General features: G+C 37.2%; 1 pseudogene; it reads right to left on the reverse strand.

Moving 5' to 3' along the window:
* Positions 1-1,412: 1,412 nt before the first annotated feature.
* Positions 1,413-1,532, reverse strand: LOC129871826 (5S ribosomal RNA; annotated as a pseudogene).
* Between the last annotated feature and the right edge of the window lie 8,524 nt (positions 1,533-10,056).

The following is a 10,056-nucleotide window of genomic DNA, read 5'->3' on the forward strand; positions in this document are numbered from 1 at the left end:
GACTATTGGTTATAATTACCTGGTTAAAGTCTGTGGTCTAGCCCACCCATGTTGACTCATTAGCTATAATTACCCGATTGCAGTCCGTAGTCCATCCTGCACATGGTTAAATTTCTGATTCCCTGATGAATCTTTGATTTAAGTCTTCATCTACTATTAGATGTGGGTAGAGGTGTCTGAGTTTCGAAATGGTTTGATTCAAGTCAAATAAGTGGTTATATTACTAAAATCCTTTTAGTACCGCTCATTTTCTATCCGCTATTCTTACATCTGTCGAACTTATGAGAGTCCGAGCAGGTGGTTACTCTTCACTTATGCTCGAACGTACCCGTCGGGTTTATGGGAGCCCGGCATATTTAGTTATATTCTTTCTCCTTGTTTGTTAGTATGCTCGTGTACTTACCTACATTTACTTTTTGCCTTGTGTTTGGTTATGATCATTTACCCACATTTCAGTTACTTTTTCTTATCTGGCTCAGTCGGCCTATGATGCCTATTGGGTACCAGCTATTTTGGTATCATACTATACTCTACATCTGTTTTTGTGATGCATATCCAAGTACTAGCTACTGACATTGAGTCTAGCCAGCTGTGGTCATGATCGTAGGCGAGGGTGAGCACACTGTGTTCTGGATTTACACATCTCCTTCTGTACATATATTTTGCCTATCTTTTGCCTTTTGAGACAGATCTATTTCCATGGTCCACATTGGGACTTGTACTCTTTTGTTAGAAGCTCTGTACATGCAACTTCTAGGTTTTGGGAGGGATCCTTGCATATAAAAAGAAAAGGGCATAGCAATGAAAAGATATGGATAATGATATCATGTTAGAACAAAAGCCAAAATGATGGCTATAGAGTTGATCGCAAAAGGGTGTTGCCATAGATGCGTAACCAAGGAAAAAGGAACACAAAACCTCCTATGATAGGGGATGAGAAGAGCAAAGAGTGAATGAGAGAGAATAAAGAAGTATAACGAGATGGGACAAGCAAGTTTCAATATAAGCAAGATATGTACAGCAGAATGAACCAGGAGATGAAAAGACTGCGTCCAGCTCCTACAAGATACGTACGAATGGTTGTGCAACCTACGGATGTGTATATACAAGCATCAGGCTAAGTGAGTAAATACATGGTAAAAGTAATAGGAGTTAAATAATGACAATGCGGTTATGATATTTTGGGAGGCTCTACTGAGAGATGTGAAGATAGGTTAAGCCAAACTATCGAGATGGAGTTAGTACTACGGGCAAAGTAAGACATGGCCATAATGGAATGAAAGATCTAACCTTATACCGGTTGCAGGATGATAAAAGATAGGGCAAGGCGAAATATGAAGACTAGCGAGACGACGCTAAGGTAAATCTTGGGCTAAGTTGAGTGCCCAGCACATTATCGCAAGGATTATAACGAAATGCAACACGAATACTTCCCAGGGAGGTCACCCATCCCAATATTACTCTCGCCCAAGCACACTTAACTTCGAAATTCCGATGGAATTTAGTGCATTAGTTCTGGTATGATCGCGCGAGATTGAAGGATCTGAAGTAGCGACAGAGAAACGACATGGGATTATGTACCTAGGGTACTATAAGTTACGTTGGGGGAATTGTAAAAAGGGCTTAAGGGAAACCAGCAGGATTAGCTAATTACTAACTGATGGCGCACTGGAATGCCACAGCTCTTCAATATAGTACCGGTTAATGATAGGCAAACCACAGAAGGGCTATATGGGCCAGTGGGCGAGGGAATTTCGACACCACTTGGCAGCCAACTCTAAGGATTGAAAAGCAAAAGCCAAAAGATAAAGTGCCAGTTAAAGTTTTGAAAAGAGTCGAGAGGGACTATACGAGGATAAGGATTCCCAAATTATCAACGTCATTTTGCACCTATTATATACTCTTCGAGAGTAGGGTGCTATACGGGTTATTGTGAGTAGGCTAATGAATCAGCCCATTTGTTTTCAATCAAGACCACCTATGCAGCTAGAACTAGGTGAAGTTATAGGATAAGGAGGTAGTAAGGTTCCATGAGGTTTCCCCAGCTAATATCTCAGATAGATGGACTTTAATTATGATTAACATCTGGAGATCAGTCCAAGAAGATATCGGGAACAGAGGTAGGTCTCAGTACCCTAGTTTTCCCTCGAGCTGCTGGACAGACTGAGCACACTATTAGACACTAGAAGATATGTCGCGAGTCGGGGTGTTAACTTCGAAGGTAGTTGGGACGACTATCCATTACCTATCGAGTTACCTATTATAATAGCTACCACTCCGGTATCCCAATGGCCCCATACAAGACTAGTAGAGCAAGACGTGTAAGTCCCCTATTGGATGGGTCGATATTAGAAAGACTAAGCTAAAAGGCCCCGACATGATTGAGAAAGCTAAGGATTAGCAGCTCAGAGTTGAAAAAAATGATATACAGATAATCGACATCGACAGTCAGAGTTCAAATTAATGATTAGGTGTTCGTAACAGGGTTACCCAGGAAGGGAGTAATAAGATTCGGTGAGAAACGGAAACTTAGCCCAAAATACATTAGACTGTATCAAGTTGCTCGTAAGGTGGGCAAAGTGGCCGGTAAATTGAGCTTACCACCTTATTTGGAAACTATATGCCCAGTCCATCAGATAGGGATGCTTTGCAAGGGTACTGACGAGCCACCCAGGATATGTTCGATAGATAATGTCCAGGAAATGGAATTCTGTGCGGAACAACCTATCGCCATCTTAGATCGGCAAACTAGAAGATTGTAGACTAAAGACGTGCCTTCCATCAAGATATTGTGGCAAAACCAAAACCGAAAAAGAGGATGACCTGAGAAATTGAAAAGGACATAAAAAGAAGTATTTGTGCCTATTCCTGATGTCTACAGGTAACCCCAACTCCTAAAACTCGTATATTAATTACTTGGATGAAAATATATATGATCGCAATAGAAAACAATCTCCCTACAATCGGTATAAAGTCTTGAGGGAGGTTTTATTTAACATTCAGGAACTAATGTTCTAAAGGGGGGAGGATGTTACACCCCACACTCGTGAGCTTGGAATATCTCTTAAGCTTCTTAGAAGTTACTATGTGAGCCGGATAATCTATAATGCTATTAAACAACTCCAAGGAAGGGAGAATGTGATACCCCATAGTAGGGAAGGTTGGAAATAGGGTTATGAGAGGTCGGAAGGAGTTGGAGGTCAAGTAAAGAGTCGTAGGACTCGACTTACTTACGTAATCTACTAACTCAGAAGTCCTACACACTTAAGCTACTTGAGTACACGTCGAGCTTAAGTAATAAGGAGTGCATAGGCTCTTGAAGTGAGACGAGATTACGAGCTCACGAAAGAGAAATAAGGAAACGACGCGCCTACTCTAAGAAAGTAGGTGATGCACCTACTTGGAAAAGCAGGTGATGCACCTACTTAGGTTCAAGTAGGTGACTCAGCAGATTGGGGTGGACCCCACTGCCACATGGCAGCATGTGATTGGCCGAATAAGTTGAGGTGGCAACCTAGGAGGCTGCCACGTGTCACCCTAGAGGGATGCCACATGGAACCTTCTAAATAGGTGTATATATATGTGTTAAGTGACTCTTAAGTGCAGTTTCTATCCAAAAAAAAACTCAGCCAAATAGAGAAAAAATGTGAGAGAAGAGAAGAAGGCAGCCATGGCTTGAAAGAGTTCAAGGTAAGTTTTCCAATGTTTTCCTCCGAGAATTAATTATCTATGGTATTCCTAAACTATATGGAGATGTATATATGTATCTTACGATGTATAAGGAACCATAACTTCAGCTTTACACTTGGAACAAACAAGAGAAAGTTGAAAGGAAAACTTTAGGAGCAAGAGGAGGGAGCTACGGGTTTGGCCCTTTGGAGGTGAGCCTCCGATGTTTGTTCCATGAATTAATTATTTATGGTATCCCATGATTATATAACTATGTGTAATAACGGTAAATTCTAATTTAGGGAAGCGAAGAAGTTATACAAATAGTCCACCTAATTTCAGCGCGTCTAGAGAAGTTCTGAGGCGCGTTTTGGTGAGTTTGTCTAATTTCAGGTAAGGTAAGACCTTTCCTTTCAATTTGGAGTTTATTTTGTTGTTAATAATTATATTATAGGTTTTTTAAGTTTCTGGATATGTGAAAACACCATACAAATGCTTGATGATGAAGACAATCTAAATCGGAGGCATTATAGTTGAATTGTCATTGAAATGAAGTGTTATGCTTGTGGTATGCTGTTGCAGGTGTGTGGGTCTGTGTTTTAGGGCCTAAATTTATTATCAAATGGGTGTGGGTGCTACTTCTTTCAGCCACACGACCCCTCATTTCATATAATTAAAGGTTTTGCGAAACAAAAACTAGAAACCCTATTTTGATATCGTAGCTCCGAGCGAGTCATTTGGAGTTTATGTTGTATATTGTTGATGTGAAATGATTAAACATATGTTGCAGGTTGTTTTTGTTGGTTGGATGTAGGTATTAGGAGTGAAATTGGAAATTCGGATAGGGTACATTATAGAGGAGGTGCTGCCCAATTTTCGTTTACACCTTAACTAATTAAACAACTAGTCAAAGAGACGAATAAGGAAATAGATTCCATGAATCCTAAGGTGAAACTTAAGATGCTATAAAGTCAAGAGTGTTTGATATTCGTATTAGTTCCATGTTGAATAGGTTCAAAGGACGACGAGGTGAACAGGATAAAGAGTAAATCATAAGAGGTATGTGAAGCTCTCTCTTGGCATGTTTTTGACATAGGTATGTAAAGCCTATCTTTTCTCTTCCTTTGGCATGTCTTAGATGTAGGCTATGGATGATGAAATCTTCATGGAAACTTCACTCTTGGGTTCTGAATATGACTTCAGGACACTTGATCACTTCTTGATGTTAAGACTTTTAAAGTAGTTAAACTCCTACTCCTCGAGTCTTCTATATGACTATATAATGATTCATTCGACTAAGCTCTTTTTCGTAAAAAAGAAAGGCTGTGAGATAACCAACGCTCGAACTGCTATAAGATATTTCATACTGGTATATGTCTAAGATTTCCAAAACTCCATTTTACATAGTCCTTAGTGACATTTAGAGGGTATACGTCAAATACTTTCTTCCCTGATCTCTAGGGTTAATTCACCTGATGACTTCATTAAGTCTCTGATAATGATTTAAACTATGTTTTGTTTCTCACTATTCTACTCGTGTATACTGTAACACTTCTTTCATCGTGCCTGGGCTGGGAATAGTAATCATGCACCATTCACTGCATTGTTCATCGCACCCTCACTAGAGGGCCAAGAATAGTTTATATATATATGTTGATATGTTGTAATAAGGTGGTGCACTAGGGACATGATGGTTTTATAGATATGATTCACCGGATCCTTGATAGGGCCAGCTATATTATAAAAATTGAGCATGCATGATTTTACTTCCCCAGGTACAGGTTTCTGATTTGATATTTTATCCCCTGCTTCTCTATTTCAGATATGCCTCTAGTCGTATTGTGTTATGTTTTACATACTCGGTACATATGTCGTACTGACCTCCTTTTCTCGGGGGGCTGCATTTCATGCCCGCAGGTACAGGTATAGGTTTTGGGAGTCCGTTATCTTAGGATCCCGCTCAGCTCAGCTGGAAGAGGCTCCATTATATCGGAGCCTAGATTTTGGCACTAGCCATTGATGTATAGTATTATTTTCTATTTAGGGGTACGGGGGGATCTGTCCCGCCATATGTTGTTATTGATATTGTTAGAGGTCTGCAGACATATCTATGTGGGTCATATGTGTAAGTATTGTTCAGCTGGGTCTACTTGAAATGTTGTTAACGTTTATATGCATGGCAGCCTCGTCGGTTTACGTGCCCTTTCATAATGTGCTATAAATGAAAAAGGCTACTGGTTTATGAAAATGTTATCACCCAATAGGGTTCTAATGCATGGTATTATGTTAATTATAGTTCGACTTGACCACAGCTGATAGACACGTATATGGGGGTTTAGATCGGACCCCAATTGTGGCCTACGGGTTTGGGTTATGACAGAAGTGATGTCTTTGTTGTCTCGATCATTCCAATATTTTATCTTCCTTTTCTCTTAGGTTGAGATTTCCTATTTGAGACATATTCTGCTTTCATGTTTTAAGTTCTTGTTTCTTATTTACCTTATGTATGCGCATGAATGATATGCTAAGAGCCTTGGTTACAGTCTCTCGGAATCTTAATCGTTATGTCACATCTAGGACCTAGCTTGGGTCGTGACCATGACCGCAGTTAAAGTTTTCATTCAGGGTCATAAGTGGGTCTCATACCCAAGTATTACTTTTATTCCATTCCACGGGATTAGATCGAGAGCCTCGAGAAGTGCATGAAAGGTCGTTCTAGACAAAACCGGACATTCGGTTGCTAACTACTTCATCTGAGTGCATTTTCCAAGAATATTGACCAAGTTCAATCTTAGGTCAAAACTTAAAGGTTAAAACACTTAATAGTTCAAACTCGTACTGAAAGCCTTGGGGCTTGAGCTGACCATGCCAATAGCCTAAAATGACCATTCCGAGGTTGATGGAACCATCAAAATTCTATTTTGAGGTCATTTACCTGAAATTTTGATCAAAATCAACTATTCGAATTTCAAAATCTCCAAAACAGAGAAACAACCATAAATCCTAAATGAATGACCAAGCAACAAAACAGTAAGTGTCAGCAAGTCATAAATGACTTGGGGCCACTACAAGAATACTCTAATCGACTAAAGAATGCTTTTACACAGAAATAACACGGAGGGCCATTACATATTTATTAGTTAAAGTGATTTTAAAAGAAAAGAAACAAAAATATAGGGTTCTTTCAAAGTAATTTTTTATCAAAATGTCATCATAGTAACCCCGACATTGATTTTTATTTATATAATGATTAAAATTTTCTAATAAATTAGAAAATATTTTTATTTCTTAATCTTTTCCGCATTGAACTGGGATAAATATTTTCTAATTAAAAAATTAACATTTAGAAAAGAATGTGTTTAACAAGAAAATAAATAATATATTTATTTGGAAAAAAGACATTTTTGACCCATTAAGTAACAATAAGGGCATTTTTGGATGAAAGTATTGAAGGAAAATACATTCTCAAACCAAACTATCAACTGAGGGCATTTTTTATCCTTTTCTGTGGAATGTATAAATTGAATCTCTTACACTATTCCTTTCATGGATATATAAAGTAGTAGAATATACAAGATCTTGATTCTTAAAACTTGTGGTATTTTTTGTTTTTCTGATCAAATTAATGTTATATTTATATTATTACATGCTTGATTTGGATGAATTCAAATTCTTATAAGTGGAAATCATGATTACACGCAACCTAAAGAAAACAAACTGACGAGATGCACTTTCATTTGGCATGTACGTTCTTAGTCTTCTCAAATAACTTTGTGTATTTTCTGTTAATACATAAAAGTCAAATTGACAACTATAATTTGGAAAAATTACACCAGGTGACAACCCATAACATTTGTTTATCACTTCTCTCGATTAACTTTAAAAAATTACCCAAAATGGCCCAATTCGGATAAAAGGGCCATATTTGATGTAATTAATACATTAGCCACAGTTTATCACTATTTAGTCATGGTTAAACCATGACTAAATAACCATTTAAAAAAACTTTTTTTATTTATATTATGTTGTTGCTCCATTATAATGACCTATTCTGTTATTACTGAAAATATCTACGGTATGCATATACTAATCTCATCCGTTATAAGATTAGGATAATTACTTGGTATGTGAGTGTATTAATTATGAATTAATTTAGTACAATACCCCTATCACAAAGTTAAGTTGAAAGTGCCTTAGTGATTTAGTTTTGGGCTTAAATTTAAACTAAGGTCAACTTCAAATGATCATATTTCTCAGTCTATAATAAATTAGGTAGCTCATGACCTATCCAATTAAAGGTCTATGAGTCTTATTTCAAAATCCACAAAGTTCGCATCATTTGGAATAAGGTGTACAGAGTTATGACCATCTTACTAGATACTGTTCGTGCTAAAGAGTTGATGCTGCTATTGCGAGAATAAGGCCGCCATAGCAAGACTGCTACAGCAGGATATATGCACTTAAATGCCATTTTGAAACCCAAAATGCTATTTTACTCCCAAAACTCATCCAAGGTCAGGCTAGAGCAAGGGAGGGACAATTTCTTTAGTTTTTCATCGATTGTTTCCTTCGAGATAAGTCCTTCCATCAACCTAACACTCGTTGGATTCTTAAATCCTTAAAATAACATTAGATTGATCATGGTAGGGATATAAGTTGACATAGGTAGAATTTTCCAGTGTAAAGGGAATTAATAGGTTGAAAATCCTTTGAATTTGAGTTAGTGTTGATAGATTATGTCCTCAGGGATAGAAATTGATCTAAACACTTCAAACTATATAGTTTTTAAGTAGATTGAAGAGTATAACTAGTGGGTTTGAATTCCAAAGTATTTATTAGAAGATTAATAATTGTTATTATTAGATAATTTAGCCTTCAAAACTGTGAAGAAGAAAGAAGATCATCAGCAACACAACTTACTTGTTGCAGCAGCTTGGAGACCAAGTAACCTAGGTTTCTTAACTAAGTGGTTATAGCACTATTCTAATTGCATAATATATTGTATATTGACATGAGATTTCATTTCTAGACCTTCGAGAATGGATTTTGGATGGCTAAAATATGTTGTTATTATTGTTTAGGGCATGTAAATGACTTCATATTGATCAAACTATATGAAATTAATGTGTTTCTTAGTTGTATATTGTGATTGTAGTGCATTATGGTTTTGATTGTTATATTATTTTATGTTGGATCAGATAACACATTGGTACATTTGGATTGAGTACCACGTTAGTACATTTAGATTAGGTACAAAGTCGTTACATTTGAATTGGGTGTCACGTTGGTACATTTGGATCGAGTACTAAGATAGTATATTTGGAACAACTATCACGCTGGTACACTAACTATGAGAATGGGTACCACATTGGTATACTAACTATGGGAACGGGTACCATACCGGTATACTAACAGTTTATGTATGGGTTCCATAAGAGAATCGAATTGGTTGTTGATCATATGGGATATGTTTCATGTGTTTAATAAGTTAAGACTTAAGTCTCGGAGTCTATTTTTTTTATTGACTTGTTGTTATATGTGTTATCAATATTGGTTTATGATTGGCTTGGTTGTTGTGAGCAAATTTTGGGATGGTTCTTGTGAAGACCAAGATTGCATATTAAATACCATAATGATGTTTCGAGATCCCTGGAGGTCTAAGTTATGTGATAGATATGATGAATCATGTATCGCTTGTTGTAATATTGTGGACCATGTGAATTGTGAATGTTAAGTCTGGGAGAGGATTGTGAGTCAGGGTTATATTCTAATAGTGGTTATAATCGTATATTATTTATGTTGCTAAGTTGTGTTTACTAGGACAAGTTAATGACCGGGGGTCTGGTGCATAGTTTATGTTTGGGACTGATTATGGTTGTTCAATGGTTGGAACATATCTAAAAGGGGAATTTGAGTTAACATGACCGAGTTAGTCTAAGGTACCAGTGTTAGGTATTGGTCTGAAGGGGCCAGGATAGTAGGTTGGTTAACAGAGTTAGTAATGGTCTTGTATTGGGGAATCTCTATATGATACAAGGGTTAGGTTATGATCTGATATTAGGGTGTCATCAAAGGTAGGCTTGAGAATCCTTAGGATGGTATTAAGGGTAGGATTGGAAAGCTTAGAGTGGCAATAGAGTCGAATATTCAATGGTAGAGTTGGCAGTGGAATGAGGTAAGAGGATGGGATAAAAGTGTAGTAGTTTATGGGTATTATGTCTGGTATAACTAAAGCATATGGATAGACACGTGGGGTGGTGTTACCTTCATATTTTATGTTCCCTACTAAATGTCTAATTTATATTGAGTTGACCCATGATGCTTACCCGAATATATTATTTGTACTGATACTACTCTTACTATTAGTGATATTTCATAGGTGAAGAC

Source organism: Solanum dulcamara, chromosome 10 (assembly GCF_947179165.1).
Source record: "Solanum dulcamara chromosome 10, daSolDulc1.2, whole genome shotgun sequence".
NCBI classification, from domain to species: Eukaryota; Viridiplantae; Streptophyta; class Magnoliopsida; order Solanales; family Solanaceae; genus Solanum; species Solanum dulcamara.